Below are 24,523 nucleotides of genomic sequence, written 5' to 3'. Positions count from 1 at the left end.
TTGTCCATCGTGATTGGGCATAAAAAAGCTAGGTCTCTTGGAAAACTCAGTATCACTACGTATCTATGGTGTAGTGGTTATCACGTCCGCCTAACACGCGGAAGGTCCCAGGATCGAGCCCTGGTAGATACATATTTTGTCCATCGTGATTGGGCATAAAATAAGCTAGATCTCTCGGAAAACTCAGTATTACTACGTATCTATGGTGTAGTGGTTATCACGTCCGCTTTACACGCGGAAGGTCCCAGGTTCGAGCCCTGTTTGATACATGTTTTGTCCATCGTGATTGGGCATAAAAATTAGCTAGATCTCTCGGAAAACTCAGTATTACTACGTATATATGGTGTAGTGGTTATCACGTCCGCCTAACACGTGGAAGGTGCCAGGTTCGAGCCCTGGTAGATACATATTTTGTCCATCGTGACTGGGCATAAAAAAAGCTAGGTCTCTTGGAAAACTCAGCATTACTACGTATCTATAATGTAGTGGTTATCACGTCCGCTTCACACGTGGAAGGTCCCAGGTTCGAGCCCTGGTAGATACATATTTTGTCCATCGTGATTGGGCATAAAAAAGCTAAGTCTCTTGGAAATTTCAACGTAACTACGTATCTATGGTGTTGTGGTTATCACGTCCGCTTCACACGCGGAAGGTCCCAGGTTCGAGCCCCGGTAGATACATGTTTTGTCCATCGTGATTGGGCATAAATATAAGCTCGATCTCTCTGAAAAGTCAGTATTACTACGTATCTATGGTGTAGTGGTTATCACGTCCGCTTTTCACGCGGAAGGTCCCAGGTTCGAGCCCTGGTAGATACATATTTTGTCCATCTTGATTGGGCATAAAAAAGCTAGGTCTCTTGGAAATTTCAGCACTAATACGTATCTATGTTGTAGTGGTTAACACGTCCGCTTCACACGCGGAAGGTCCCAGGTTCGAGCCCTGGTGGATACACATTTTGACCATCGATATAGGACATTAAAAAAAGCTAGGTCTCTTGGAAAACTCAATATTACTAAGTGTCTATGGGAAAGTGGTTATCACGTCCGGCTAACACGCGGAAGGTCCCAGGTTCGAGCCCTGGTAGATACATATTTTGTCCATCTTGATTGGGCATAAAAAAGCTAGGTCTCTTGGAAATTTCAGCACTAATACGTATCTATGTTGTAGTGGTTAACACGTCCGCTTCACACGCGGAAGGTCCCAGGTTCGAGCCCTGGTGGATACACATTTTGACCATCGATATAGGACATTAAAAAAAGCTAGGTCTCTTGGAAAACTCAATATTACTAAGTGTCTATGGGAAAGTGGTTATCACGTCCGGCTAACACGTGGAAGGTCCAAGGTTCGACGCCCATAAGATACATGTTTTGACCATCGTGATTAGGCATAAAAAAGCTAGGTCTCTTGGAAATTTCAACATAACTACGTATCTATGGGGTAGTGGTTATCACGTCCGCTTCACACGCGTAAGGTCCCAGGTTCGAGCCCTGGTAGATACATATTTTGTCCATCGTGATTGGGCATAAAAAAGCTAGGTCTCTTGGAAAACTCAGTATCACTACGTATCTATGGTGTAGTGGTTATCACGTCCGCCTAACACGCGGAAGGTCCCAGGATCGAGCCCTGGTAGATACATATTTTGTCCATCGTGATTGGGCATAAATATAAGCTAGATCTCTCGGAAAACTCAGTATTACTACGTATCTAAGGTGTAGTGGTTATCACGTCCGCTTTACACGCGGAAGGTCCCATGTTCGAGCCCTGGTAGATACATGTTTTGTCCATCGTGATTTGGCATAAAAATTAGCTAGATCTCTCGGAAAACTCAGTATTACTACGTATATATGGTGTAGTGGTTATCACGTCCGCCTAACACGTGGAAGGTGACAGGTTCGAGCCCTGGTACATACATATTTTGTCCATCGTGATTGGGCATAAAAAAAGCTAGGTCTCTTGGAAAACTCAGCGTTACTACGTATCTATGGTGTAGTGGTTATCACGTCCGCTTAATACGCGGAAGGTCCCAAGTTCGAGTCCTGGTAGATACATGTTTTGTCCATCGTGATTGGGCATAAAAAAGCTAGGTCTCTTGGAAATTTCAACATAACTACGTATCTATAATGTAGTGGTTATCACGTCAGCTTCACACGCGGAAGGTCCCAGGTTCGAGCCCTGGTAGATACATATTTTGTCCATCGTGATTGGGCATAAAAAAGCTAGGTCTCTTGGAAATTTCAACGTAACTACATATCTATGGTGTTGTGGTTATCACGTCCGCTTCACACGCGGAAGGTCCCAGGTTCGAGCCCCGGAAGATACATGTTTTGTCCATCGTGATTGGGCATAAAAATAGGCTAGATCTCTCGGAAAACTCAGTATTTCTACGTATCTATGGTGTAGTGGTTATCACGTCCGCTTTTCACGCGGAAGGTCCCAGGTTCGAGCCCTGGTAGATACATATTTTTTCCATCGTGATTGGGCATAAATATAAGCTAGATCTCTCGGAAAAGTCAGTATTACTACGTATCTATGGTGTAGTGGTTATCACGTCCGCTTTTCACGCGGAAGGTCCCAGGTTCGAGCCCTGGTAGATACATATTTTGTCCATCGTGATTGGGCATAAAAAAGCTAGGTCTCTTGGAAATTTCAGTATTAATACGTATCTATGTTGTAGTGGTTAACACGTCCGCTTCACACGCGGAAGGTCCCAGGTTCGAGCCCTGGTGGATACACATTTTGACCATCGATATAGGACATTAAAAAAAGCTAGGTCTCTTGGAAAACTCAATATTACTAAGTGTCTATGGGAAAGTGGTTATCACGTCCGGCTAACACGCGGAAGGTCAAAGGTTCGACGCCCATAAGATACATGTTTTGACCATCGTGATTAGGCATAAAAAAGCTGGGTCTCTTGGAAATTTCAACATAACTACGTATCTATGGTGTAGTGGTTATCACGTCCGCCTAACACGCGGAAGGTCCCAGGTTCGAGCCCTGGTAGATACATATTTTGTCCATCGTGATTGGGCATAAATATAAGCTAGATCTCTCGGAAAACTCAGTACTACTACGTATCTAAGGTGTAGTGGTTATCACGTCCGCTTTTCACGCGGAAGGTCCCAGGTTCGAGCCCTGGTAGATACATATTTTGTCCATCGTGATTGGGCATAAATATAAGCTAAATCTCTCGGAAAACTCAGTATTACTACGTATCTATGGTGTGGTGGTTATCACGTCCGCTTTACACGCGGAAGGTCCCAGGTTCGAGCCCTGTTTGATACATGTTTTGTCCATCGTGATTGGGCATAAAAATTAGCTAGATCTCTCGGAAAACTCAGTATTACTACGTATATATGGTGTAGTGGTTATCACGTCCGCCTAACACGTGGAAGGTGCCAGGTTCGAGCCCTGGTAGATACATATTTTGTCCATCGTGATTGGGCATAAAAAAAGCTAGGTCTCTTGGAAAACTCAGCATTAGTACGTATCTATGGTGTAGTGGTTATCACGTCCGCTTAATACGTGGAAGGTCCCAAGTTCGAGTGCTTGTAGATACATGTTTTGTCCATCGTGATTGGGCATAAAAAAGCTAGGTCTCTTGGAAATTGCGACATAACTACGTATCTATGGTGTAGTGGTTATCACGTCCGCCTAACACGCGGAAGGTCCCAGGTTCGAGCCCTGGTAGATACATATTTTGTCCATCGTGATTGGGCATAAAAATAAGCTAGATCTCTCGGAAAACTCAGTATTGCTACGTTTCTGTGGTGTAGTGGTTATCACGTCCGCTTTACACGCGGAAGGTCCCATGTTCGAGCCCTGGTAGATACATGTTTTGTCCATCGTGATTGGGCATAAATATAAGCTAGATCTCTCGGAAAACTCAGTATTACTACGTATCTATGTTGTAGTGGTTATCACGTCCGCTTCACACGCGGAAGGTCCCAGGTTCGAGCCCTGGTAGATACATATTTTGTCCATCGTGATTGGGCATAAAAAAGCTAGGTCTCTTGGAAATTTCAGCATTACTACGTATCTATGTTGTAGTGGTTAACACGTCCGCTTCACACGCGGAAGGTCCCAGGTTCGAGCCCTGGTAGATACACATTTTGACCATCGATATAGGACATTAAAAAAAGCTAGGTCTCTTGGAAAACTCAATATTACTAAGTGTCTATGGGAAAGTGGTTATCACGTCCGGCTAACACGCGGAAGGTCCAAGGTTCGACGCCCATAAGATACATGTTTTGACCATCGTGATTAGGCATAAAAATATGCTAGGTCTCTTTGAAAACTCAAGTTTACTACGTAGCTATAGTGTAGTGGTTAGTACGTCCGCTTTACACGCTGAAGGTCCCAGGTTCGAGCCCTGGTAGATACATGTTTTGTCCATCGTGATTTGGCATAAAAATTAGCTAGATCTCTCGGAAAACTCAGTATTACTACGTATATATGGTGTAGTGGTTATCAAGTCCGCCTAACACGTGGAAGGTGCCAGGTTCGAGCCCTGGTAGATACATATTTTGTCCATCGTGATTGGGCATAAAAATAAGCTAGATCTCTCGAAAAACACAGTATTACTACGTATCTATGGTGTAGTGGTAATCAAGTCCGCCTAGCACGCGGAATGTCCCAGGTTCGAAACCTGGTAGATACATATTTTAACCATCGTGATTGGGCATAACAATAAGCTAGATCTCTTGGAAAACTCATTATAACTACCTAACTATGGTTTAGTGGTTATCACGTCCACCTGACACGCGGAAGGTCCCAGGTTCGAGCCCTGGTAGATACATGTTTTGTCCATCGTGATTGGGCATAAACATAAGCTAGATCTCTCGGAAAACTTAGTATTTCTACGTATCTATGGTGTAGTGGTTATCACGTCCGCCTAACACGCGGAAGGTCCCAGGTTCGAGCCCTGGTAGATACATAGTTTGTCCATCGTGATTGGGCATAAATATGAGCTAGATCTCTCGGAAAACTCAGTATTACTGCGTATGTATGGTGTAGTGGTTATCACGTCCGCTTTACACGCGGAAGGTCCCAGGTTCGAGCCCTGTTTGATACATGTTTTGTCCATCGTGATTGGGCATAAAAATTAGCTAGATCTCTCGGAAAACTCAGTATTACTACGTATATATGGTGTAGTGGTTATCACGTCCGCCTAACACGTGGAAGGTGCCAGGTTCGAGCCCTGGTAGATACATGTTTTGTCCATCGTGATTGGGCATAAAAATTAGCTAGGTCTCTTGGAAATTTCAACATAACTACGTATCTATGGGGTAGGTGTTATCACGTCCGCTTCACACGCGTAAGGTCCCAGGTTCGAGCCCTGGTAGCTACATATTTTGTCCATCGTGATTGGGCATAAAAAAGCTAGGTCTCTTGGAAAACTCAGTATCACTACGTATCTATGGTGTAGTGGTTATCACGTCCGCCTAACACGCGGAAGGTCCCAGGATCGAGCCCTGGTAGATACATATTTTGTCCATCGTGATTGGGCATAAATATAAACTAGATCTCTCGGAAAACTCAGTAGTACTACGTATCTAAGGTGTAGTGGTTATCACGTCCGCTTTTCACGCGGAAGGTCCCAGTTTCGAGCCCTGGTAGATACATGTTTTGTCCATCGTGATTGGGCATAAAAATAAGCTAGATCCCTCGGAAAACTCAGTAGTACTACGTATATGTGGTGTAGTGGTTGTCACGTCCGCTTTACACGCGGAAGGTCCCATGTTCGAGCCCTGGTAGATACATGTTTTGTCCATCGTGATTTGGCATAAAAATTAGCTAGATCTCTCGGAAAACTCAGTATTACTACGTATATATGGTGTAGTGGTTATCACGTCCGCCTAACACGTGGAAGGTGCCAGGTTCGAGCCCTGGTACATACATATTTTGTCCATCGTGATTGGGCATATAAAAAGCTAGGTCTCTTGGAAAACTCAGCGTTACTACGTATCTATGGTGTAGTGGTTATCACGTCCGCTTATGACGCGGAAGGTCCCAAGTTCGAGTCCTGGTAGATACATGTTTTGTCCATCGTGATTGGGCATAAAAAAGCTAGGTCTCTTGGAAATTTCAACATAACTACGTATCTATGGTGTAGTGGTTATCACGTCCGCTTCGCACGCGGTAGGTCCCAGGTTCGGCCCTGGTAGATACATGTTTTATCCATCGTGATTGGGCATAAAAATAAGCTAGATCTCTCGGAAAACTCAGTATTTCTACGTATATATGGTGTAGTGGTTATCACGTCCGCCTAACACGCGGAAGGTCCCAGTTTCGAGTCCTGGTAGATACATGTTTTGTCCAACGTAATTGGGCATAAAAAAGCTAGGTCTCTTGGAAATTTCAACATAACTACGTATCTATGGTGTAGTGGTTATCACGTTTGCTTCACACGCGGAAGGTCCCAGGTTCGAGCTCTGGTAGATACATATTTTGTCCATCGTGATTGGGCATAAAAAAGCTAGGTCTCTTGGAAAACTCAGTATCACTACGTATCTATGGTGTAGTGGTTATCACGTCCGCCTAACACGTGGAAGGTGCCAGGTTCGAGCCCTGGTAGATACATATTTTGTCCATCGTGATTGGGCATAAAAAAGCTAGGTCTCTTGGAAATTTCAACATAACTACGTATCTATGGTGTAGTGGTTATCACGTCCGCTTCGCACGCGGTAGGTCCCAGGTTCGAGCCCTGGTAGATACATGTTTTGTCCATCGTGATTGGGCATAAAAATAAGCTAGATCTCTCGGAAAACTCAGTATTTCTACGTATATATGGTGTAGTGGTTATCACGTCCGCCTAACACGCGGAAGGTCCCAGTTTCGAGTCCTGGTAGATACATGTTTTGTCCAACGTAATTGGGCATAAAAAAGCTAGATCTCTTGGAAATTTCAACATAACTACGTATCTATGGTGTAGTGGTTATCACGTCCGCTTCACACGCGGAAGGTCCCAGGTTCGAGCTCTGGTAGATACATATTTTGTCCATCGTGATTGGGCATAAAAAAGCTAGGTCTCTTGGAAAACTCAGTATCACTACGTATCTATGGTGTAGTGGTTATCACGTCCGCCTAACACGCGGAAGGTCCCAGGTTCGAGCCCTGGTAGATACATATTTTGTCCATCGTGATTGGGCATAAATATAAGCTAGATCTCTCGGAAAACTCAGTATTACTACGTATCTAAGCTGTAGTGGTTATCACGTCCGCTTTTCACGCGGAAGGTCCCAGGTTCGAGCCCTGGTAGATACATATTTTGACCATCGTGATAGGACATAAAAAAAGCTAGGTCTCTTTGAAAACTCAATTTTACTACGTAGCTATAGTGTAGTGGTTATCACGTCCGCTAAACACGCGGAAGGTCCCACGTTCGAGCCCTGGTAGATACATGTTTTATCCATCGTGATTGGGCATAAAAATAAGCTAGATCTCTCGGAAAACTCAGTATTACTACGTATCTATGGTGTAGTGGTTATCACGTCCGCTTTACACGCGGAAGGTCCCAGGTTCGAGCCCTGCTAGATACATATTTTGACCATCGTGATAGGACATAAAAAAGCTAGGTCTCTTGGAAAACTCAGTATAACTACGTATCTATGGTGTAGTGGTTATCACGTCCGCTTCACACGCGGAAGGTCCCAGCTTCGAGCCCTGGTAGATACATATTTTGTCCATCGTGATTGGGCATAAAAAAGCTAGGTCTCTTGGAAAACTCAGTATCACTACGTATCTATGGTGTAGTGGTTATCACGTCCGCCTAACACGCAGAAGGTCCCAGGTTCGAGCCCTGGTAGATACATATTTTGTCCATCGTGATTGGGCATAAAAAAGCTAGGTCTCTTGGAAATTTCAACATAACTACGTATCTATGGTGTAGTGGTTATCACGTCCGCTTTACACGCGGAAGGTCCCAGGTTCGAGCCCTGGTAGATACATATTTTGTCCATCGTGATTGGGCATAAAAAAAGCTAGGTCTCTTGAAAAACTCAGTATCACCTCGTATCTATGCGATAGTGGTTATCACGTCTGGCTAACACGCGGAAGGTCCCAGGTTCGAGGCCCATAAGATACATGTTTTGACCATCGTGATTAGGCATAAAAATAAAATAGGTCTCTTGGAAAACTCAGTTCTACTACGTATATATAGTGTAGTGGTTATCAGGTCCGCTTTACACGCGGAATGTCCCAGGTTCGAGCCCTGGTAGATACATGTTTTGTCCATCGTGATTGGGCATAAATATAAGCTAGATCTCTCGGAAAACTCAGTATTACTACGTATCTATGGTGTAGTGGTTATCACGTCCGCCTAACACGCGGAATCTCCCAGGTTCGAGCCCTGGTAGATACATATTTTGTCCATCGTGATTGGGCATAAAAAAGCTAGGTCTCTTGGAAATTTCAACATAACTACGTATCTATGGTGTAGTGGTTATCACGTCCGCTTCGCACGCGGTAGGTCCCAGGTTCGAGCCCTGGTAGATACATGTTTTGTCCATCGTGATTGGGCATAAAAATAAGCTAGATCTCTCGGAAAACTCAGTATTTCTACGTATATATGGTGTAGTGGTTATCACGTCCGCCTAACACGCGGAAGGTCCCAGTTTCGAGTCCTGGTAGATACATGTTTTGTCCAACGTAATTGGGCATAAAAAAGCTAGGTCTCTTGGAAATTTCAACATAACTACGTATCTATGGTGTAGTGGTTATCACGTCCGCTTCACACGCGGAAGGTCCCAGGTTCGAGCTCTGGTAGATACATATTTTGTCCATCGTGATTGGGCATAAAAAAGCTAGGTCTCTTGGAAAACTCAGTATCACTACGTATCTATGGTGTAGTGGTTATCACGTCCGCCTAACACGCGGAAGGTCCCAGGTTCCAGCCCTGGTAGGTACATATTTTGTCCATCGTGATTGGGCATAAAAAAGCTAGGTCTCTTGGAAATTTCAACATAACTACGTATCTATGGTGTAGTGGTTATCACGTCCGCTTTACACACGGAAGGTCCCAGGTTTGAGCGCTGGTAGATACATGTTTTGTCCATCGTGATTGGGCATAAAAATAAGCTAGATCTCTCGGAAAACTCAGTATTTCTACGTATCTATGGTGTAGTGGTTATCAAGTCCGTCTAACACGCGGAAGGTCCCAGGTTCGAGCCCTGGTAGATACATATTTTGTCCATCGTGATTGGGCATAAATATAAGCTAGATCTCTCGGAAAACTCAGTATTACTACGTATCTATGGTGTAGTGGTTATCACGTCCGCCTTACACGCGGAAGGTCCCAGGTTCGAGCCCTGCTAGATACATATTTTGACCATCGTGATAGGACATAAAAAAGCTAGGTCTCTTGGAAATTTCAACATAACTACGTATCTATGGTGTAGTGGTTATCACGTCCGCTTTACACGCGGAAGGTCCCAGGTTCGAGCCCTGGTAGATACATATTTTGTCCATCGTGATTGGGCATAAAAAAAGCTAGGTCTCTTGGAAAACTCAGTATCACTTCGTATCTATGCGATAGTGGTTATCACGTCTGGCTAACACGCGGAAGGTCCCAGGTTCGAGGCCCATAAGATACATGTTTTGACCATCGTGATTAGGCATAAAAATAAAATAGGTCTCTTGGAAAACTCAGTTCTACTACGTATATATAGTGTAGTGGTTATCAGGTCCGCTTTACACGCGGAATGTCCCAGGTTCGAGCCCTGGTAGATACATGTTTTGTCCATCGTGATTGGGCATAAATATAAGCTAGATCTCTCGGAAAACTCAGTATTACTACGTATCTATGGTGTAGTGGTTATCACGTCCGCCTAACACGCGGAATCTTCCAGGTTCGAGCCCTGGTAGATACATATTTTGTCCATCGTGATTGGGCATAAAAAAGCTAGGTCTCTTGGAAATTTCAACACAACTACGTATCTATGGTGTTGTGGTTATCACGTCCGCTTCACACGCGGAAGGTCCCACGTTCGAGCCCTGGTAGATACATGTTTTATCCATCGTGATTGGGCATAAAAATAAGCTAGATCTCTCGGAAAACTCAGTATTACTACGTTTGTGTGGTGTAGTGGTTATCACGTCCGCTTTACACGCGGAAGGTCCCAGGTTCGAGCCCTGGTAGATACATGTTTTGTCCATCGTGATTGGGCATAAAAATTAGCTAGATCTCTCGGAAAACTCAGTATTACTACGTATATATGGTGTAGTGGTTATCACGTCCGCCTAACACGTGGAAGGTGCCAGGTTCGAGCCCTGGTAGATACATATTTTGTCCATCGTGATTGGGCATAAAAAAGCTAGGTCTCTTGGAAAACTCAGCATTACTACGTATCTATGGTGTAGTGGTTACCACGTCCGCTTAATGCGCGAAAGGTCCCAAGTTCGTGTCCTGGTAGATACATGCTTTGTCCATCGTGATTGGGCATAAAAAAGCTGGGTCTCTTGGAAATTTCAACATAACTACGGATCTATGGTGTAGTGGTTATCACGTCCGCCTAACACGCGGAAGGTTCCAGGTTCGAGCCCTGGTAGATACATATATTGTCCATCGTGATTGGGCATAAATATAAGCTAGATGTCTCGGAAAACTCAGTATTACTACGTATCTATGGTGTAGTGGTTATCACGTCCGTTTTACACGCGGAAGGTCCCAGGTTCGAGCCCTGGTAGATACATATTTTGACCATCGTGATAGGACATAAAAAAGCTAGGTCTCTTGGAAAACTCAATATTACTAAGTGTCTATGGGATAGTGGTTATCACGTCCGGCTAACACGCGGAAGGTCCAAGGTTCGACGCCCATAAGATACATGTTTTGACCATCGTGATTAGGCATAAAAATATGCTAGGTCTCTTTAAAAACTCAATTTTACTACGTAGCTATAGTGTAGTGGTTATCACGTCCGCCTAACACGCGGAATCTCCCAGGTTCGAGCCCTGGTAGATACATATTTTGTCCATCGTGATTGGGCATAAAAAAGCTAGGTCTCTTGGAAATTTCAACACAACTACGTATCTATGGTGTAGTGGTTATCACGTCCGCTTTACACGCGGAAGGTCCCAGGTTCGAGCCCTGGTAGATACATATTTTGTCCATCGTGATTGGGCATAAAAAAAGCTAGGTCTCTTGGAAAACTCAGTATCACTTCGTATCTATGCGATAGTGGTTATCACGTCTTGCTAACACGCGGAAGGTCCCAGGTTCGAGGCCCATAAGATACATGTTTTGACCATCGTGATTAGGCATAAAAATAAAATAGGTCTCTTGGAAAACTCAGTTCTACTACGTATATATAGTGTAGTGGTTATCACGTCTGCTTTACACGCGGAATGTCCCAGGTTCGAGCCCTGGTAGATACATGTTTTGTCCATCGTGATTGGGCATAAATATAAGCTAGATCTCTCAGAAAACTCAGTACTACTACGTTTCTATGGTGTAGTGGTTATCACGTCCGCTTCACACGCGGAAGGTCCCAGGTTCGAGCCCTGGTAGATACATATTTTGTCCATCGTGATTGGGCATAAAAAAGCTAGGTCTCTTGGAAAACTCAGTATCACTACGTATCTATGGTGTAGTGGTTATCACGTCCGCCTAACACGCGGAAGGTCCCAGGTTCGAGCCCTGGTAGATACATATTTTGTCCATCGTGATTGGGCATAAATATAAGCTAGATCTCTCGGAAAACTCAGTATTACTACGTATCTAAGCTGTAGTGGTTATCACGTCCACTTTTCACGCGGAAGGTCCCAGGTTCGAGCCCTGGTAGATACATATTTTGACCATCGTGATAGGACATAAAAAAAGCTAGGTCTCTTTGAAAACTCAATTTTACTACGTAGCTATAGTGTAGTGGTTATCACGTCCGCTAAACACGCGGAAGGTCCCACGTTCGAGCCCTGGTAGATACATGTTTTATCCATCGTGATTGGGCATAAAAATAAGCTAGATCTCTCGGAAAACTCAGTATTACTACGTTTCTGTGGTGTAGTGGTTATCACGTCCGCTTTACACGCGGAAGGTCCCATGTTAGAGCCCTGGTAGATACATGTTTTGTCCATCGTGATTGGGCATAAAAATTAGCTAGATCTCTCGGAAAACTCAATATTACTACGTATATATGGTGTAGTGGTTATCACGTCCGCCTAACACGTGGAAGGTGCCAGGTTCGAGCCCTGGTAGATACATATTTTGTCCATCGTGATTGGGCATAAAAAAGCTAGGTCTCTTGGAAAACTCAGCATTACTACGTATCTATGGTGTAGTGGTTATCACGTCCGCTTAATGCGCGAAAGGTCCCAAGTTCGTGTCCTGGTAGATACATGCTTTGTCCATCGTGATTGGGCATAAAAAAGCTGGGTCTCTTGGAAATTTCAACATAACTACGGATCTATGGTGTAGTGGTTATCACGTCCGCCTAACACGCGGAAGGTTCCAGGTTCGAGCCCTGGTAGATACATATATTGTCCATCGTGATTGGGCATAAATATAAGCTAGATGTCTCGGAAAACTCAGTATTACTATGTATCTATGGTGTAGTGGTTATCACGTCCGTTTTACACGCGGAAGGTCCCAGGTTCGAGCCCTGGTAGATACATATTTTGACCATCGTGATAGGACATAAAAAAAGCTAGGTCTCTTGGAAAACTCAATATTACTAAGTGTCTATGGGATAGTGGTTATCACGTCCGGCTAACACGCGGAAGGTCCAAGGTTCGACGCCCATAAGATACATGTTTTGACCATCGTGATTAGGCATAAAAATATGCTAGGTCTCTTTGAAAACTCAATTTTACTACGTAGCTATAGTGTAGTGGTTATCACGTCCGCCTAACACGCAGAAGGTCCCAGGTTCGAGCCCTGGTAGATACATATTTTGTCCATCGTGATTGGGCATAAAAAAGCTAGGTCTCTTGGAAATTTCAACATAACTACGTATCTATGGTGTAGTGGTTATTACGTCCGCTTTACACGCGGAAGTTCCCAGGTTCGAGCCCTGGTAGATACATATTTTGTCCATCGTGATTGGGCATAAAAAAAGCTAGGTCTCTTGGAAAACTCAGTATCACTTCGTATCTATGCGATAGTGGTTATCACGTCTGGCTAACACGCGGAAGGTCCCAGGTTCGAGGCCCATAAGATACATGTTTTGACCATCGTGATTAGGCATAAAAATAAAATAGGTCTCTTGGAAAACTCAGTTCTACTACGTATATATAGTGTAGTGGTTATCAGGTCCGCTTTACACGCGGAATGTCCCAGGTTCGAGCCCTGGTAGATACATGTTTTGTCCATCGTGATTGGGCATAAATATAAGCTAGATCTCTCGGAAAACTCAGTATTACTACGTATCTATGGTGCAGTGGTTATCACGTCCGCCTAACACGCGGAATCTCCCAGGTTCGAGCCCTGGTAGATACATATTTTGTCCATCGTGATTGGGCATAAAAAAGCTAGGTCTCTTGGAAATTTCAACACAACTACGTATCTATGGTGTAGTGGTTATCACGTCCGCTTTACACGCGGAAGGTCCCAGGTTCGAGCCCTGGTAGATACATATTTTGTCCATCGTGATTGGGCATAAAAAAAGCTAGGTCTCTTGGAAAACTCAGTATCACATCGTATCTATGCGATAGTGGTTATCACGTCTTGCTAACACGCGGAAGGTCCCAGGTTCGAGGCCCATAAGATACATGTTTTGACCATGGTGATTAGGCATAAAAATAAAATAGGTCTCTTGGAAAACTCAGTTCTACTACCTATATATAGTGTAGTGGTTATCACGTCTGCTTTACACGCGGAATGTCCCAGGTTCGAGCCCTGGTAGATACATGTTTTGTCCATCGTGATTGGGCATAAATATAAGCTAGATCTCTCAGAAAACTCAGTACTACTACGTATCTATGGTGTAGTGGTTATCACGTCCGCCTAACACGCGGAATCTCCCAGGTTCGAGCCCTGGTAGATACATATTTTGTCCATCGTGATTGGGCATAAAAAAGCTAGGTCTCTTGGAAAACTCAGTATCACTACGTATCTATGGTGTAGTGGTTATCACGTCCGCCTAACACGCGGAAGGTGCCAGGTTCGAGCCCTGGTAGATACATATTTTGTCCATCGTGATTGGGCATAAAAAAGCTAGGTCTCTTGGAAAACTCAGTATCACTACGTATCTATGGTGTAGTGGTTATCACGCCCGCCTAACACGCGGAAGGTCCCAGGTTCGAGCCCTGGAAGATACATATTTTGTCCATCGTGATTGGGCATAAAAAAGCTAGGTCTCTTGGAAATTTCAACATAACTACGTATCTATGGTGTAGTGGTTATTACGTCCGCTTTACACGCGGAAGTTCCCAGGTTCGAGCCCTGGTAGATACATATTTTGTCCATCGTGATTGGGCATAAAAAAAGCTAGGTCTCTTGGAAAACTCAGTATCACTTCGTATCTATGCGATAGTGGTTATCACGTCTGGCTAACACGCGGAAGGTCCCAGGTTCGAGGCCCATAAGATACATGTTTTGACCATCGTGATTAGGCATAAAAATAAAATAGGTCTCTTGGAAAACTCAGTTCTACTACGTATATATAGTGTAGTGGTTATCAGGTCCGCTTTACACGCGGAATGTCCCAGGTTCGAGCCCTGGTAGATACATGTTTTGTCCATCGTGATTGGGCATAAATATAAGCTAGATCTCTCGGAAAACTCAGTATTACTACGTATCTATGGTGCAGTGGTTATCACGTCCGCCTAACACGCGGAATCTCCCAGGTTCGAGCCCTGGTAGATACATATTTTGTCCATCGTGATTGGGCATAAAAAAGCTAGGTCTCTTGGAAATTTAAACACAACTACGTATCTATGGTGTAGTGGTTATCACGTCCGCTTTACACGCGGAAGGTCCCAGGTTCGAGCCCTGGTAGATACATATTTTGTCCATCGTGATTGGGCATAAAAATAAGCTAGATCTCTCGGAAAACTCAGTATTACTACGTTTCTGTGGTGTAGTGGTTATCACGTCCGCTTTACACGCGGAAGGTCCCATGTTCGAGCCCTGGTAGATACATGTTTTGTCCATCGTGATTGGGCATAAAAATTAGCTAGATCTCTCGGAAAACTCAATATTACTACGTATATATGGTGTAGTGGTTATCACGTCCGCCTAACACGTGGAAGGTGCCAGGTTCGAGCCCTGGTAGATACATATTTTGTCCATCGTGATTGGGCATAAAAAAGCTAGGTCTCTTGGAAAACTCAGCATTACTACGTATCTATGGTGTAGTGGTTATCACGTCCGCTTAATGCGCGAAAGGTCCCAAGTTCGTGTCCTGGTAGATACATGCTTTGTCCATCGTGATTGGGCATAAAAAAGCTGGGTCTCTTGGAAATTTCAACATAACTACGGATCTATGGTGTAGTGGTTATCACGTCCGCCTAACACGCGGAAGGTTCCAGGTTCGAGCCCTGGTAGATACATATATTGTCCATCGTGATTGGGCATAAATATAAGCTAGATGTCTCGGAAAACTCAGTATTACTACGTATCTATGGTGTAGTGGTTATCACGTCCGTTTTACACGCGGAAGGTCCCAGGTTCGAGCCCTGGTAGATACATATTTTGACCATCGTGATAGGACATAAAAAAAGCTAGGTCTCTTGGAAAACTCAATATTACTAAGTGTCTATGGGATAGTGGTTATCACGTCCGGCTAACACGCGGAAGGTCCAAGGTTCGACGCCCATAAGATACATGTTTTGACCATCGTGATTAGGCATAAAAATATGCTAGGTCTCTTTGAAAACTCAATTTTACTACGTAGCTATAGTGTAGTGGTTATCACGTCCGCCTAACACGCAGAAGGTCCCAGGTTCGAGCCCTGGTAGATACATATTTTGTCCATCGTGATTGGGCATAAAAAAGCTAGGTCTCTTGGAAATTTCAACATAACTACGTATCTATGGTGTAGTGGTTATTACGTCCGCTTTACACGCGGAAGTTCCCAGGTTCGAGCCCTGGTAGATACATATTTTGTCCATCGTGATTGGGCATAAAAAAAGCTAGGTCTCTTGGAAAACTCAGTATCACTTCGTATCTATGCGATAGTGGTTATCACGTCTGGCTAACACGCGGAAGGTCCCAGGTTCGAGGCCCATAAGATACATGTTTTGACCATCGTGATTAGGCATAAAAATAAAATAGGTCTCTTGGAAAACTCAGTTCTACTACGTATATATAGTGTAGTGGTTATCAGGTCCGCTTTACACGCGGAATGTCCCAGGTTCGAGCCCTGGTAGATACATGTTTTGTCCATCGTGATTGGGCATAAATATAAGCTAGATCTCTCGGAAAACTCAGTATTACTACGTATCTATGGTGCAGTGGTTATCACGTCCGCCTAACACGCGGAATCTCCCAGGTTCGAGCCCTGGTAGATACATATTTTGTCCATCGTGATTGGGCATAAAAAAGCTAGGTCTCTTGGAAATTTCAACACAACTACGTATCTATGGTGTAGTGGTTATCACGTCCGCTTTACACGCGGAAGGTCCCAGGTTCGAGCCCTGGTAGATACATATTTTGTCCATCGTGATTGGGCATAAAAAAAGCTAGGTCTCTTGGAAAACTCAGTATCACATCGTATCTATGCGATAGTGGTTATCACGTCTTGCTAACACGCGGAAGGTCCCAGGTTCGAGGCCCATAAGATACATGTTTTGACCATGGTGATTAGGCATAAAAATAAAATAGGTCTCTTGGAAAACTCAGTTCTACTACCTATATATAGTGTAGTGGTTATCACGTCTGCTTTACACGCGGAATGTCCCAGGTTCGAGCCCTGGTAGATACATGTTTTGTCCATCGTGATTGGGCATAAATATAAGCTAGATCTCTCAGAAAACTCAGTACTACTACGTATCTATGGTGTAGTGGTTATCACGTCCGCCTAACACGCGGAATCTCCCAGGTTCGAGCCCTGGTAGATACATATTTTGTCCATCGTGATTGGGCATAAAAAAGCTAGGTCTCTTGGAAAACTCAGTATCACTACGTATCTATGGTGTAGTGGTTATCACGTCCGCCTAACACGCGGAAGGTGCCAGGTTCGAGCCCTGGTAGATACATATTTTGTCCATCGTGATTGGGCATAAAAAAAGCTAGGTCTCTTGGAAAACTCAGTATCACTACGTATCTATGGTGTAGTGGTTATCACGCCCGCCTAACACGCGGAAGGTCCCAGGTTCGAGCCCTGGAAGATACATATTTTGTCCTTCGTGATTGGGCATAAAAAAGCTAAGTCTCTTGGAAATTTAAACATTACTACGTATCTATGGTGTAGTGGTTATCACGTCCGCTTCACACGCGGAAGGTCCCAGGTTCGAGCTCTGGTAGATACATATTTTGTCCATCGTGATTGGGCATAAAAAAGCTAGGTCTCTTGGAAAACTCAGTATCACTACGTATCTATGGTGTAGTGGTTATCACGTCCGCTTCACATGCGGAAGGTCCCAGGTTCGAGCCCTGGTAGATACATATTTTGTCCATCGTGATTGGGCATAAAAAAGCTAGGTCTCTTGGAAAACTCAGTATCACTACGTATCTATGGTGTAGTGGTTATCACGTCCGCCTAACACGCGGAAGGTCCCAGGTTCGAGCCCTGGTAGATACATATTTTGTCCATCGTGATTGGGCATAAAAAAGCTAGGTCTCTTGGAAATTTCAACATAACTACGTATCTATGGTGTAGTGGTTATGAAGTCCGTCTAACACGCGGAAGGTCCCAGGTTCGAGCCCTGCTAGATACAAATTTTGTCCATCGTGATTGGGCATAAAAAAGCTAGGTCTCTTGGAAATTTCAACACAACTACGTATCTATGGTGTAGTGGTTATCACGTCCGCTTTACACGCGGAAGGTCCCAGGTTCGAGACCTGGTAGATACATATTTTGTAAATCGTGATTGGGCATAAAAAAAGCTAGGTCTCTTGGAAAACTCAGTATCACTTCGTATCTATGCGATAGTGGTTATCACGTCTTGCTAACACGCGGAAGGTCCCAGGTTCGAGGCCCATAAGATACATGTTTTGACCATCGTGATTAGGCATAAAAATAAAATAGGTCTCTTGGAAAACTCAGTTCTACTACGTATATATAGTGTAGTGGTTATCACGTCTGCTTTACACGCGGAATGTCCCAGGTTCGAGCCCTGGTAGATACATGTTTTGTCCATCGTGATTGGGCATAAATATAAGCTAGATCTCTCAGAAAACTCAGTACTACTACGTATCTATGGTGTAGTGGTTATCACGTCCGCCTAACACGCGGAATCTCCCAGGTTCGAGCCCTGGTAGATACATATTTTGTCCATCGTGATTGGGCATAAAAAAGCTAGGTCTCTTGGAAAACTCAGTATCACTACGTATCTATGGTTTAGTGGTTATCACGTCCGCCTAACACGCGGAAGGTGCCAGGTTCGAGCCCTGGTAGATACATATTTTGTCCATCGTGATTGGGCATAAAAAAAGCTAGGTCTCTTGGAAAACTCAGTATCACTACGTATCTATGGTGTAGTGGTTATCACGCCCGCCTAACACGCGGAAGGTCCCAGGTTCGAGCCCTGGAAGATACATATTTTGTCCTTCGTGATTGGGCATAAAAAAGCTAAGTCTCTTGGAAATTTAAACATTACTACGTATCTATGGTGTAGTGGTTATCACGTCCGCTTCACACGCGGAAGGTCCCAGGTTCGAGCTCTGGTAGATACATATTTTGTCCATCGTGATTGGGCATAAAAAAGCTAGGTCTCTTGGAAAACTCAGTATCACTACGTATCTATGGTGTAGTGGTTATCACGTCCGCTTCACATGCGGAAGGTCCCAGGTTCGAGCCCTGGTAGATACATATTTTGTCCATCGTGATTGGGCATAAAAAAGCTAGGTCTCTTGGAAAACTCAGTATCACTACGTATCTATGGTGTAGTGGTTATCACGTCCGCCTAACACGCGGAAGGTCCCAGGTTCAAGCCCTGGTAGATACATATTTTGTCCATCGTGATTGGGCATAAAAAAGCTAGGTCTCTTGGAAATTTCAACATAACTACGTATCTATGGTGTAGTGGTTATCAAGTCCGTCTAACACGCGGAAGGTCCCAGGTTCGAGCCCTGCTAGATACATATTTTGACCATCGTGATAGGACATAAAAACGCTAGGTCTCTTGGAAAACTCAGTATAACTACGTATCTATGGTGTAGTGGTTATCACGTCCGCTTCACACGCGGAAGGTCCCAGGTTCGAGCCCTGGTAGATACATATTTTGTCCATCGTGATTGGGCATAAAAAAGCTAGGTCTCTTGGAAAACTCAGTATCACTACGTATCTATGGTGTAGTGGTTATCACGTCCGCCTAACACGCGGAAGGTCCCAGGTTCGAGCCCTGGTAGATACATATTTTGTCCATCGTGATTGGGCATAAAAAAGCTAGGTCTCTTGGAAATTTCAACATAACTACGTATCTATGGTGTAGTGGTTATCACGTCCGCTTTACACGCGGAAGGTCCCAGGTTCGAGCCCTGGTAGATACATATTTTGTCCATCGTGATTGGGCATAAAAAAAGCTAGGTCTCTTGGAAAACTCAGTATCACTTCGTATCTATGCGATAGTGGTTATCACGTCTGGCTAACACGCGGAAGGTCCCAGGTTCGAGGCCCATAAGATACATGTTTTGACCATCGTGATTAGGCATAAAAATAAAGTAGGTCTCTTGGAAAACTCAGTTCTACTACGTATATATAGTGTAGTGGTTATCAGGTCCGCTTTACACGCGGAATGTCCCAGGTTCGAGCCCTGGTAGATACATGTTTTGTCCATCGTGATTGGGCATAAATATAAGCTAGATCTCTCGGAAAACTCAGTATTACTACGTATCTATGGTGTAGTGGCTATCACGTCCGCCTAACACGCGGAATCTCCCAGGTTCGAGCCCTGGTAGATACATATTTTGTCCATCGTGATTGGGCATAAAAAAGCTAGGTCTCTTGGAAAACTCAGTATCACTACGTATCTATGGTGTAGTGGTTATCACGTCCGCCTAACACGCGGAAGGTGCCAGGTTCGAGCCCTGGTAGATACATATTTTGTCCATCGTGATTGGGCATAAAAAAGGCTAGGTCTCTTGGAAAACTCAGTATCACTACGTATCTATGGTGTAGTGGTTATCACGCCCGCCTAACACGCGGAAGGTCCCAGGTTCGAGCCCTGGAAGATACATATTTTGTCCTTCGTGATTGGGCATAAAAAAGCTAGGTCTCTTGGAAATTTCAACATTACTACGTATCTATGGTGTAGTGGTTATCACGTCCGCTTCACACGCGGAAGGTCCCAGGTTCGAGCTCTGGTAGATACATATTTTTTCCATCGTGATTGGGCATAAAAAAGCTAGGTCTCTTGGAAAACTCAGTGTCACTACGTATCTATGGTGTAGTGGTTATCACGTCCGCTTCACACGCGGAAGGTCCCAGGTTCGAGCCCTGGTAGATACATATTTTGTCCATCGTGATTGGGCATAAAAAAGCTAGGTCTCTTGGAAAACTCAGTATCACTACGTATCTATGGTGTAGTGGTTATCACGTCCGCCTAACACGCGGAAGGTCCCAGGTTCGAGCCCTGGTAGATACATATTTTGTCCATCGTGATTGGGCATAAAAAAGCTAGGTCTCTTGGAAATTTCAACATAACTACGTATCTATGGTGTAGTGGTTATCACGTCCGCTTCGCACGCGGTAGGTCCCAGGTTCGAGCCCTGGTAGATACATGTTTTGTCCATCGTGATTGGGCATAAAAATAAGCTAGATCTCTCGGAAAACTCAGTATTTCTACGTATATATGGTGTAGTGGTTATCACGTCCGCCTAACACGCGGAAGGTCCCAGTTTCGAGTCCTGGTAGATACATGTTTTGTCCAACGTAATTGGGCATAAAAAAGCTAGGTCTCTTGGAAATTTCAACATAACTACGTATCTATGGTGTAGTGGTTATCACGTCCGCTTTACACACGGAAGGTCCCAGGTTTGAGCCCTGGTAGATACATGTTTTGTCCATCGTGATTGGGCATAAAAATAAGCTAGATCTCTCGGAAAACTCAGTATTTCTACGTAGCTATGGTGTAGTGGTTATCAAGTCCGTCTAACACGCGGAAGGTCCCAGGTTCGAGCCCTGGTAGATACATATTTTGTCCATCGTGATTGGGCATAAATATAAGCTAGATCTCTCGGAAAACTCAGTATTACTACGTATCTATGGTGTAGTGGTTATCACGTCCGCTTTACACGCGGAAGGTCCCAGGTTCGAGCCCTGCTAGATACATATTTTGACCATCGTGATAGGACATAAAAAAGCAAGGTCTCTTGGAAAACTCAGTATCACTTCGTATCTATGCGATAGTGGTTATCACGTCTGGCTAACACGCGGAAGGTCCCAGGTTCGAGGCCCATAAGATACATGTTTTGACCATCGTGATTAGGCATAAAAATAAAATAAGTCTCTTGGAAAACTCAGTTCTACTACGTATATATAGTGTAGTGGTTATCAGGTCCGCTTTACACGCGGAATGTCCCAGGTTCGAGGCCCATAAGATACATGTTTTGACCATCGTGATTAGGCATAAAAATAAAATAGGTCTCTTGGAAAACTCAGTTCTACTACGTATATATAGTGTAGTGGTTATCAGGTCCGCCTTACACGCGGAATGTCCCAGGTTCGAGCCCTGGTAGATACATATTTTGTCCATCGTGATTGGGCATAAATATAAGCTAGATCTCTCGGAAAACTCAGTATTACTACGTATCTATGGTGTAGTGGTTATCACGTCCGCTTTACACGCGGAAGGTCCCAGGTTCGAGCCCTGCTAGATACATATTTTGACCATCGTGATAGGACATAAAAAAGCTAGGTCTCTTGGAAAACTCAGTATAACTACGTATCTATGGTGTAGTGGTTATCACGTCCGCTTCACACGCGGAAGGTCCCAGGTTCGAGCCCTGGTAGATACATATTTTGTCCATCGTGATTGGGCATAAAAAAGCTAGGTCTCTTGGAAAACTCAGTATCACTACGTATCTATGGTGTAGTGGTTATCACGTCCGCCTAACACGCGGAAGGTCCCAGGTTCGAGGCCCATAAGATACATGTTTTGACCATCGTGATTAGGCATAAAAATAAAATAGGTCTCTTGGAAAACTCAGTTCTACTACGTATATATAGTGTAGTGGTTATCAGGTCCGCTTTACACGCGGAATGTCCCAGGTTCGAGCCCTGGTAGATACACTATTTGTCCATCGTGATTGGGCATAAATATAAGCTAGATCTCTCGGAAAACTCAGTATTTCTACGTATATATGGTGTAGTGGTTATCACGTCCGCCTAACACGCGGAAGGTCCCAGTTTCGAGTCCTGGTAGATACATGTTTTGTCCAACGTAATTGGGCATAAAAAATCTAGGTCTCTTGGAAATTTCAACATAACTACGTATCTATGGTGTAGTGGTTATCACGTCCGCTTCACACGCAGAAGGTCCCAGGTTCGAGCTCTGGTAGATACATATTTTGTCCATCGTGATTGGGCATAAAAAAGCTAGGTCTCTTGGAAAACTCAGTATCACTACGTATCTATGGTGTAGTGGTTATCACGTCCGCCTAACACAAGGAAGGTCCCAGGTTCCAGCCCTGGTAGATACATATTTTGTCCATCGTGATTGGGCATAAAAAAGCTAGGTCTCTTGGAAATTTCAACATAACTACGTATCTATGGTGTAGTGGTTATCACGTCCGCTTTACACACGGAAGGTCCCAGGTTTGAGCCCTGGTAGATACATGTTTTGTCCATCGTGATTGGGCATAAAAATAAGCTAGATCTCTCGGAAAACTCAGTATTTCTACGTATCTATGGTGTAGTGGTTATCAAGTCCGTCTAACACGCGGAAGGTCCCAGGTTCGAGCCCTGCTAGATACATATTTTGACCATCGTGATAGGACATAAAAAAGCTAGGTCTCTCGGAAAACTCAGTATTACTACGTATCTATGGTGCAGTGGTTATCACGTCCGCCTAACACGCGGAATCTCCCAGGTTCGAGCCCTGGTAGATACATATTTTGTCCATCGTGATTGGGCATAAAAAAGCTAGGTCTCTTGGAAATTTCAACACAACTACGTATCTATGGTGTAGTGGTTATCACGTCCGCTTTACACGCGGAAGGTCCCAGGTTCGAGCCCTGGTAGATACATATTTTGTCCATCGTGATTGGGCATAAAAATAAGCTAGATCTCTCGGAAAACTCAGTATTACTACGTTTCTGTGGTGTAGTGGTTATCACGTCCGCTTTACACGCGGAAGGTCCCATGTTCGAGCCCTGGTAGATACATGTTTTGTCCATCGTGATTGGGCATAAAAATTAGCTAGATCTCTCGGAAAACTCAATATTACTACGTATATATGGTGTAGTGGTTATCACGTCCGCCTAACACGTGGAAGGTGCCAGTTTCGAGCCCTGGTAGATACATATTTTGTCCATCGTGATTGGGCATAAAAAAGCTAGGTCTCTTGGAAAACTCAGCATTACTACCTATCTATGGTGTAGTGGTTATCACGTCCGCTTAATGCGCGAAAGGTCCCAAGTTCGTGTCCTGGTAGATACATGCTTTGTCCATCGTGATTGGGCATAAAAAAGCTGGGTCTCTTGGAAATTTCAACATAACTACGGATCTATGGTGTAGTGGTTATCACGTCCGCCTAACACGCGGAAGGTTCCAGGTTCGAGCCCTGGTAGATACATATATTGTCCATCGTGATTGGGCATAAATATAAGCTAGATGTCTCGGAAAACTCAGTATTACTACGTATCTATGGTGTAGTGGTTATCACGTCCGTTTTACACGCGGAAGGTCCCAGGTTCGAGCCCTGGTAGATACATATTTTGACCATCGTGATAGGACATAAAAAAAGCTAGGTCTCTTGGAAAACTCAATATTACTAAGTGTCTATGGGATAGTGGTTATCACGTCCGGCTAACACGCGGAAGGTCCAAGGTTCGACGCCCATAAGATACATGTTTTGACCATCGTGATTAGGCATAAAAATATGCTAGGTCTCTTTGAAAACTCAATTTTACTACGTAGCTATAGTGTAGTGGTTATCACGTCCGCCTAACACGCAGAAGGTCCCAGGTTCGAGCCCTGGTAGATACATATTTTGTCCATCGTGATTGGGCATAAAAAAGCTAGGTCTCTTGGAAATTTCAACATAACTACGTATCTATGGTGTAGTGGTTATTACGTCCGCTTTACACGCGGAAGTTCCCAGGTTCGAGCCCTGGTAGATACATATTTTGTCCATCGTGATTGGGCATAAAAAAAGCTAGGTCTCTTGGAAAACTCAGTATCACTTCGTATCTATGCGATAGTGGTTATCACGTCTGGCTAACACGCGGAAGGTCCCAGGTTCGAGGCCCATAAGATACATG

General features: G+C 44.2%; 80 non-coding genes across 80 annotated transcripts; all 80 read left to right on the top strand.

The window, feature by feature from the left end:
* Positions 1-59: 59 nt before the first annotated feature.
* TRNAV-AAC (transfer RNA valine (anticodon AAC)) lies at positions 60-132 on the top strand. The gene has a single exon. It is a non-coding gene; the product is annotated as a tRNA-Val (tRNA).
* A 64-nt stretch (positions 133-196) lies between these two features.
* TRNAV-UAC (transfer RNA valine (anticodon UAC)) lies at positions 197-269 on the top strand. The gene has a single exon. It is a non-coding gene; the product is annotated as a tRNA-Val (tRNA).
* Positions 270-471: 202 nt separating this feature from the next.
* TRNAV-CAC (transfer RNA valine (anticodon CAC)) lies at positions 472-544 on the top strand. Its single transcript has one exon. It is a non-coding gene; the product is annotated as a tRNA-Val (tRNA).
* A 63-nt stretch (positions 545-607) lies between these two features.
* On the top strand, positions 608-680 carry TRNAV-CAC (transfer RNA valine (anticodon CAC)). Its single transcript has one exon. It is a non-coding gene; the product is annotated as a tRNA-Val (tRNA).
* Positions 681-745: 65 nt separating this feature from the next.
* Positions 746-818, top strand: TRNAE-UUC (transfer RNA glutamic acid (anticodon UUC)). The gene has a single exon. It is a non-coding gene; the product is annotated as a tRNA-Glu (tRNA).
* Positions 819-881: 63 nt separating this feature from the next.
* TRNAV-CAC (transfer RNA valine (anticodon CAC)) lies at positions 882-954 on the top strand. Its single transcript has one exon. It is a non-coding gene; the product is annotated as a tRNA-Val (tRNA).
* A 201-nt stretch (positions 955-1,155) lies between these two features.
* On the top strand, positions 1,156-1,228 carry TRNAV-CAC (transfer RNA valine (anticodon CAC)). Its single transcript has one exon. It is a non-coding gene; the product is annotated as a tRNA-Val (tRNA).
* A 201-nt stretch (positions 1,229-1,429) lies between these two features.
* On the top strand, positions 1,430-1,502 carry TRNAV-CAC (transfer RNA valine (anticodon CAC)). Its single transcript has one exon. It is a non-coding gene; the product is annotated as a tRNA-Val (tRNA).
* Positions 1,503-1,565: 63 nt separating this feature from the next.
* On the top strand, positions 1,566-1,638 carry TRNAV-AAC (transfer RNA valine (anticodon AAC)). Its single transcript has one exon. It is a non-coding gene; the product is annotated as a tRNA-Val (tRNA).
* Positions 1,639-1,978: 340 nt separating this feature from the next.
* On the top strand, positions 1,979-2,051 carry TRNAI-AAU (transfer RNA isoleucine (anticodon AAU)). Its single transcript has one exon. It is a non-coding gene; the product is annotated as a tRNA-Ile (tRNA).
* A 63-nt stretch (positions 2,052-2,114) lies between these two features.
* TRNAV-CAC (transfer RNA valine (anticodon CAC)) lies at positions 2,115-2,187 on the top strand. The gene has a single exon. It is a non-coding gene; the product is annotated as a tRNA-Val (tRNA).
* A 201-nt stretch (positions 2,188-2,388) lies between these two features.
* TRNAE-UUC (transfer RNA glutamic acid (anticodon UUC)) lies at positions 2,389-2,461 on the top strand. The gene has a single exon. It is a non-coding gene; the product is annotated as a tRNA-Glu (tRNA).
* A 65-nt stretch (positions 2,462-2,526) lies between these two features.
* TRNAE-UUC (transfer RNA glutamic acid (anticodon UUC)) lies at positions 2,527-2,599 on the top strand. Its single transcript has one exon. It is a non-coding gene; the product is annotated as a tRNA-Glu (tRNA).
* Positions 2,600-2,662: 63 nt separating this feature from the next.
* TRNAV-CAC (transfer RNA valine (anticodon CAC)) lies at positions 2,663-2,735 on the top strand. The gene has a single exon. It is a non-coding gene; the product is annotated as a tRNA-Val (tRNA).
* Positions 2,736-2,936: 201 nt separating this feature from the next.
* TRNAV-AAC (transfer RNA valine (anticodon AAC)) lies at positions 2,937-3,009 on the top strand. Its single transcript has one exon. It is a non-coding gene; the product is annotated as a tRNA-Val (tRNA).
* Positions 3,010-3,074: 65 nt separating this feature from the next.
* On the top strand, positions 3,075-3,147 carry TRNAE-UUC (transfer RNA glutamic acid (anticodon UUC)). Its single transcript has one exon. It is a non-coding gene; the product is annotated as a tRNA-Glu (tRNA).
* A 476-nt stretch (positions 3,148-3,623) lies between these two features.
* TRNAV-AAC (transfer RNA valine (anticodon AAC)) lies at positions 3,624-3,696 on the top strand. The gene has a single exon. It is a non-coding gene; the product is annotated as a tRNA-Val (tRNA).
* Positions 3,697-3,899: 203 nt separating this feature from the next.
* Positions 3,900-3,972, top strand: TRNAV-CAC (transfer RNA valine (anticodon CAC)). The gene has a single exon. It is a non-coding gene; the product is annotated as a tRNA-Val (tRNA).
* A 63-nt stretch (positions 3,973-4,035) lies between these two features.
* TRNAV-CAC (transfer RNA valine (anticodon CAC)) lies at positions 4,036-4,108 on the top strand. Its single transcript has one exon. It is a non-coding gene; the product is annotated as a tRNA-Val (tRNA).
* Positions 4,109-4,587: 479 nt separating this feature from the next.
* Positions 4,588-4,660, top strand: TRNAA-AGC (transfer RNA alanine (anticodon AGC)). Its single transcript has one exon. It is a non-coding gene; the product is annotated as a tRNA-Ala (tRNA).
* A 203-nt stretch (positions 4,661-4,863) lies between these two features.
* On the top strand, positions 4,864-4,936 carry TRNAV-AAC (transfer RNA valine (anticodon AAC)). The gene has a single exon. It is a non-coding gene; the product is annotated as a tRNA-Val (tRNA).
* Positions 4,937-5,413: 477 nt separating this feature from the next.
* Positions 5,414-5,486, top strand: TRNAV-AAC (transfer RNA valine (anticodon AAC)). The gene has a single exon. It is a non-coding gene; the product is annotated as a tRNA-Val (tRNA).
* A 478-nt stretch (positions 5,487-5,964) lies between these two features.
* TRNAH-AUG (transfer RNA histidin (anticodon AUG)) lies at positions 5,965-6,037 on the top strand. The gene has a single exon. It is a non-coding gene; the product is annotated as a tRNA-His (tRNA).
* Positions 6,038-6,373: 336 nt separating this feature from the next.
* Positions 6,374-6,446, top strand: TRNAV-CAC (transfer RNA valine (anticodon CAC)). The gene has a single exon. It is a non-coding gene; the product is annotated as a tRNA-Val (tRNA).
* A 63-nt stretch (positions 6,447-6,509) lies between these two features.
* On the top strand, positions 6,510-6,582 carry TRNAV-AAC (transfer RNA valine (anticodon AAC)). The gene has a single exon. It is a non-coding gene; the product is annotated as a tRNA-Val (tRNA).
* A 63-nt stretch (positions 6,583-6,645) lies between these two features.
* On the top strand, positions 6,646-6,718 carry TRNAA-CGC (transfer RNA alanine (anticodon CGC)). Its single transcript has one exon. It is a non-coding gene; the product is annotated as a tRNA-Ala (tRNA).
* A 201-nt stretch (positions 6,719-6,919) lies between these two features.
* On the top strand, positions 6,920-6,992 carry TRNAV-CAC (transfer RNA valine (anticodon CAC)). Its single transcript has one exon. It is a non-coding gene; the product is annotated as a tRNA-Val (tRNA).
* Positions 6,993-7,055: 63 nt separating this feature from the next.
* On the top strand, positions 7,056-7,128 carry TRNAV-AAC (transfer RNA valine (anticodon AAC)). The gene has a single exon. It is a non-coding gene; the product is annotated as a tRNA-Val (tRNA).
* Positions 7,129-7,468: 340 nt separating this feature from the next.
* TRNAV-UAC (transfer RNA valine (anticodon UAC)) lies at positions 7,469-7,541 on the top strand. The gene has a single exon. It is a non-coding gene; the product is annotated as a tRNA-Val (tRNA).
* A 63-nt stretch (positions 7,542-7,604) lies between these two features.
* On the top strand, positions 7,605-7,677 carry TRNAV-CAC (transfer RNA valine (anticodon CAC)). The gene has a single exon. It is a non-coding gene; the product is annotated as a tRNA-Val (tRNA).
* A 63-nt stretch (positions 7,678-7,740) lies between these two features.
* TRNAV-AAC (transfer RNA valine (anticodon AAC)) lies at positions 7,741-7,813 on the top strand. Its single transcript has one exon. It is a non-coding gene; the product is annotated as a tRNA-Val (tRNA).
* A 63-nt stretch (positions 7,814-7,876) lies between these two features.
* TRNAV-UAC (transfer RNA valine (anticodon UAC)) lies at positions 7,877-7,949 on the top strand. The gene has a single exon. It is a non-coding gene; the product is annotated as a tRNA-Val (tRNA).
* Positions 7,950-8,289: 340 nt separating this feature from the next.
* Positions 8,290-8,362, top strand: TRNAV-AAC (transfer RNA valine (anticodon AAC)). The gene has a single exon. It is a non-coding gene; the product is annotated as a tRNA-Val (tRNA).
* Positions 8,363-8,425: 63 nt separating this feature from the next.
* Positions 8,426-8,498, top strand: TRNAA-CGC (transfer RNA alanine (anticodon CGC)). The gene has a single exon. It is a non-coding gene; the product is annotated as a tRNA-Ala (tRNA).
* Positions 8,499-8,699: 201 nt separating this feature from the next.
* On the top strand, positions 8,700-8,772 carry TRNAV-CAC (transfer RNA valine (anticodon CAC)). Its single transcript has one exon. It is a non-coding gene; the product is annotated as a tRNA-Val (tRNA).
* A 63-nt stretch (positions 8,773-8,835) lies between these two features.
* On the top strand, positions 8,836-8,908 carry TRNAV-AAC (transfer RNA valine (anticodon AAC)). The gene has a single exon. It is a non-coding gene; the product is annotated as a tRNA-Val (tRNA).
* Positions 8,909-9,247: 339 nt separating this feature from the next.
* TRNAV-UAC (transfer RNA valine (anticodon UAC)) lies at positions 9,248-9,320 on the top strand. The gene has a single exon. It is a non-coding gene; the product is annotated as a tRNA-Val (tRNA).
* Positions 9,321-9,383: 63 nt separating this feature from the next.
* TRNAV-UAC (transfer RNA valine (anticodon UAC)) lies at positions 9,384-9,456 on the top strand. The gene has a single exon. It is a non-coding gene; the product is annotated as a tRNA-Val (tRNA).
* Positions 9,457-9,932: 476 nt separating this feature from the next.
* On the top strand, positions 9,933-10,005 carry TRNAV-CAC (transfer RNA valine (anticodon CAC)). The gene has a single exon. It is a non-coding gene; the product is annotated as a tRNA-Val (tRNA).
* Positions 10,006-10,480: 475 nt separating this feature from the next.
* On the top strand, positions 10,481-10,553 carry TRNAV-AAC (transfer RNA valine (anticodon AAC)). Its single transcript has one exon. It is a non-coding gene; the product is annotated as a tRNA-Val (tRNA).
* A 65-nt stretch (positions 10,554-10,618) lies between these two features.
* On the top strand, positions 10,619-10,691 carry TRNAV-UAC (transfer RNA valine (anticodon UAC)). Its single transcript has one exon. It is a non-coding gene; the product is annotated as a tRNA-Val (tRNA).
* Positions 10,692-11,028: 337 nt separating this feature from the next.
* On the top strand, positions 11,029-11,101 carry TRNAV-UAC (transfer RNA valine (anticodon UAC)). Its single transcript has one exon. It is a non-coding gene; the product is annotated as a tRNA-Val (tRNA).
* Positions 11,102-11,441: 340 nt separating this feature from the next.
* On the top strand, positions 11,442-11,514 carry TRNAV-CAC (transfer RNA valine (anticodon CAC)). Its single transcript has one exon. It is a non-coding gene; the product is annotated as a tRNA-Val (tRNA).
* A 63-nt stretch (positions 11,515-11,577) lies between these two features.
* On the top strand, positions 11,578-11,650 carry TRNAV-AAC (transfer RNA valine (anticodon AAC)). The gene has a single exon. It is a non-coding gene; the product is annotated as a tRNA-Val (tRNA).
* Positions 11,651-12,264: 614 nt separating this feature from the next.
* Positions 12,265-12,337, top strand: TRNAI-AAU (transfer RNA isoleucine (anticodon AAU)). The gene has a single exon. It is a non-coding gene; the product is annotated as a tRNA-Ile (tRNA).
* Positions 12,338-12,400: 63 nt separating this feature from the next.
* TRNAV-AAC (transfer RNA valine (anticodon AAC)) lies at positions 12,401-12,473 on the top strand. The gene has a single exon. It is a non-coding gene; the product is annotated as a tRNA-Val (tRNA).
* Positions 12,474-12,538: 65 nt separating this feature from the next.
* TRNAV-UAC (transfer RNA valine (anticodon UAC)) lies at positions 12,539-12,611 on the top strand. Its single transcript has one exon. It is a non-coding gene; the product is annotated as a tRNA-Val (tRNA).
* Positions 12,612-13,498: 887 nt separating this feature from the next.
* TRNAV-UAC (transfer RNA valine (anticodon UAC)) lies at positions 13,499-13,571 on the top strand. The gene has a single exon. It is a non-coding gene; the product is annotated as a tRNA-Val (tRNA).
* A 340-nt stretch (positions 13,572-13,911) lies between these two features.
* Positions 13,912-13,984, top strand: TRNAV-AAC (transfer RNA valine (anticodon AAC)). The gene has a single exon. It is a non-coding gene; the product is annotated as a tRNA-Val (tRNA).
* A 63-nt stretch (positions 13,985-14,047) lies between these two features.
* On the top strand, positions 14,048-14,120 carry TRNAV-AAC (transfer RNA valine (anticodon AAC)). Its single transcript has one exon. It is a non-coding gene; the product is annotated as a tRNA-Val (tRNA).
* Positions 14,121-14,868: 748 nt separating this feature from the next.
* Positions 14,869-14,941, top strand: TRNAV-UAC (transfer RNA valine (anticodon UAC)). The gene has a single exon. It is a non-coding gene; the product is annotated as a tRNA-Val (tRNA).
* A 339-nt stretch (positions 14,942-15,280) lies between these two features.
* On the top strand, positions 15,281-15,353 carry TRNAI-AAU (transfer RNA isoleucine (anticodon AAU)). Its single transcript has one exon. It is a non-coding gene; the product is annotated as a tRNA-Ile (tRNA).
* A 63-nt stretch (positions 15,354-15,416) lies between these two features.
* On the top strand, positions 15,417-15,489 carry TRNAV-AAC (transfer RNA valine (anticodon AAC)). The gene has a single exon. It is a non-coding gene; the product is annotated as a tRNA-Val (tRNA).
* A 65-nt stretch (positions 15,490-15,554) lies between these two features.
* Positions 15,555-15,627, top strand: TRNAV-UAC (transfer RNA valine (anticodon UAC)). The gene has a single exon. It is a non-coding gene; the product is annotated as a tRNA-Val (tRNA).
* An 887-nt stretch (positions 15,628-16,514) lies between these two features.
* TRNAV-UAC (transfer RNA valine (anticodon UAC)) lies at positions 16,515-16,587 on the top strand. Its single transcript has one exon. It is a non-coding gene; the product is annotated as a tRNA-Val (tRNA).
* Positions 16,588-16,927: 340 nt separating this feature from the next.
* TRNAV-AAC (transfer RNA valine (anticodon AAC)) lies at positions 16,928-17,000 on the top strand. Its single transcript has one exon. It is a non-coding gene; the product is annotated as a tRNA-Val (tRNA).
* A 63-nt stretch (positions 17,001-17,063) lies between these two features.
* TRNAV-AAC (transfer RNA valine (anticodon AAC)) lies at positions 17,064-17,136 on the top strand. The gene has a single exon. It is a non-coding gene; the product is annotated as a tRNA-Val (tRNA).
* Positions 17,137-17,336: 200 nt separating this feature from the next.
* Positions 17,337-17,409, top strand: TRNAV-CAC (transfer RNA valine (anticodon CAC)). The gene has a single exon. It is a non-coding gene; the product is annotated as a tRNA-Val (tRNA).
* Positions 17,410-17,472: 63 nt separating this feature from the next.
* On the top strand, positions 17,473-17,545 carry TRNAV-CAC (transfer RNA valine (anticodon CAC)). The gene has a single exon. It is a non-coding gene; the product is annotated as a tRNA-Val (tRNA).
* Positions 17,546-17,608: 63 nt separating this feature from the next.
* Positions 17,609-17,681, top strand: TRNAV-AAC (transfer RNA valine (anticodon AAC)). Its single transcript has one exon. It is a non-coding gene; the product is annotated as a tRNA-Val (tRNA).
* A 199-nt stretch (positions 17,682-17,880) lies between these two features.
* On the top strand, positions 17,881-17,953 carry TRNAV-UAC (transfer RNA valine (anticodon UAC)). Its single transcript has one exon. It is a non-coding gene; the product is annotated as a tRNA-Val (tRNA).
* Positions 17,954-18,293: 340 nt separating this feature from the next.
* Positions 18,294-18,366, top strand: TRNAV-AAC (transfer RNA valine (anticodon AAC)). Its single transcript has one exon. It is a non-coding gene; the product is annotated as a tRNA-Val (tRNA).
* Positions 18,367-18,702: 336 nt separating this feature from the next.
* Positions 18,703-18,775, top strand: TRNAV-CAC (transfer RNA valine (anticodon CAC)). Its single transcript has one exon. It is a non-coding gene; the product is annotated as a tRNA-Val (tRNA).
* A 63-nt stretch (positions 18,776-18,838) lies between these two features.
* On the top strand, positions 18,839-18,911 carry TRNAV-CAC (transfer RNA valine (anticodon CAC)). Its single transcript has one exon. It is a non-coding gene; the product is annotated as a tRNA-Val (tRNA).
* A 63-nt stretch (positions 18,912-18,974) lies between these two features.
* TRNAV-AAC (transfer RNA valine (anticodon AAC)) lies at positions 18,975-19,047 on the top strand. Its single transcript has one exon. It is a non-coding gene; the product is annotated as a tRNA-Val (tRNA).
* Positions 19,048-19,246: 199 nt separating this feature from the next.
* Positions 19,247-19,319, top strand: TRNAV-CAC (transfer RNA valine (anticodon CAC)). Its single transcript has one exon. It is a non-coding gene; the product is annotated as a tRNA-Val (tRNA).
* A 63-nt stretch (positions 19,320-19,382) lies between these two features.
* TRNAV-AAC (transfer RNA valine (anticodon AAC)) lies at positions 19,383-19,455 on the top strand. Its single transcript has one exon. It is a non-coding gene; the product is annotated as a tRNA-Val (tRNA).
* A 63-nt stretch (positions 19,456-19,518) lies between these two features.
* TRNAV-UAC (transfer RNA valine (anticodon UAC)) lies at positions 19,519-19,591 on the top strand. The gene has a single exon. It is a non-coding gene; the product is annotated as a tRNA-Val (tRNA).
* A 476-nt stretch (positions 19,592-20,067) lies between these two features.
* TRNAV-AAC (transfer RNA valine (anticodon AAC)) lies at positions 20,068-20,140 on the top strand. The gene has a single exon. It is a non-coding gene; the product is annotated as a tRNA-Val (tRNA).
* A 200-nt stretch (positions 20,141-20,340) lies between these two features.
* Positions 20,341-20,413, top strand: TRNAV-CAC (transfer RNA valine (anticodon CAC)). Its single transcript has one exon. It is a non-coding gene; the product is annotated as a tRNA-Val (tRNA).
* A 63-nt stretch (positions 20,414-20,476) lies between these two features.
* Positions 20,477-20,549, top strand: TRNAV-CAC (transfer RNA valine (anticodon CAC)). Its single transcript has one exon. It is a non-coding gene; the product is annotated as a tRNA-Val (tRNA).
* A 63-nt stretch (positions 20,550-20,612) lies between these two features.
* Positions 20,613-20,685, top strand: TRNAV-AAC (transfer RNA valine (anticodon AAC)). Its single transcript has one exon. It is a non-coding gene; the product is annotated as a tRNA-Val (tRNA).
* Positions 20,686-20,748: 63 nt separating this feature from the next.
* Positions 20,749-20,821, top strand: TRNAA-CGC (transfer RNA alanine (anticodon CGC)). The gene has a single exon. It is a non-coding gene; the product is annotated as a tRNA-Ala (tRNA).
* A 477-nt stretch (positions 20,822-21,298) lies between these two features.
* TRNAV-UAC (transfer RNA valine (anticodon UAC)) lies at positions 21,299-21,371 on the top strand. The gene has a single exon. It is a non-coding gene; the product is annotated as a tRNA-Val (tRNA).
* Positions 21,372-21,848: 477 nt separating this feature from the next.
* TRNAV-UAC (transfer RNA valine (anticodon UAC)) lies at positions 21,849-21,921 on the top strand. Its single transcript has one exon. It is a non-coding gene; the product is annotated as a tRNA-Val (tRNA).
* Positions 21,922-21,984: 63 nt separating this feature from the next.
* Positions 21,985-22,057, top strand: TRNAV-CAC (transfer RNA valine (anticodon CAC)). The gene has a single exon. It is a non-coding gene; the product is annotated as a tRNA-Val (tRNA).
* A 475-nt stretch (positions 22,058-22,532) lies between these two features.
* TRNAV-CAC (transfer RNA valine (anticodon CAC)) lies at positions 22,533-22,605 on the top strand. Its single transcript has one exon. It is a non-coding gene; the product is annotated as a tRNA-Val (tRNA).
* A 609-nt stretch (positions 22,606-23,214) lies between these two features.
* TRNAV-UAC (transfer RNA valine (anticodon UAC)) lies at positions 23,215-23,287 on the top strand. Its single transcript has one exon. It is a non-coding gene; the product is annotated as a tRNA-Val (tRNA).
* A 475-nt stretch (positions 23,288-23,762) lies between these two features.
* Positions 23,763-23,835, top strand: TRNAV-AAC (transfer RNA valine (anticodon AAC)). The gene has a single exon. It is a non-coding gene; the product is annotated as a tRNA-Val (tRNA).
* A 65-nt stretch (positions 23,836-23,900) lies between these two features.
* TRNAV-UAC (transfer RNA valine (anticodon UAC)) lies at positions 23,901-23,973 on the top strand. Its single transcript has one exon. It is a non-coding gene; the product is annotated as a tRNA-Val (tRNA).
* The last annotated feature ends 550 nt before the right edge of the window (positions 23,974-24,523 follow it).

The sequence above is a fragment of the Phalangium opilio genome, unplaced genomic scaffold, assembly GCF_054372755.1.
Source record: "Phalangium opilio isolate 3A_F unplaced genomic scaffold, DU_Popi_V2 ptg000013l_1, whole genome shotgun sequence".
Taxonomy (NCBI): Eukaryota; Metazoa; Arthropoda; class Arachnida; order Opiliones; family Phalangiidae; genus Phalangium; species Phalangium opilio.
Note: the sequence above shows the minus strand (reverse complement) of the source record. Positions and strands in the feature narration are given on the sequence as shown.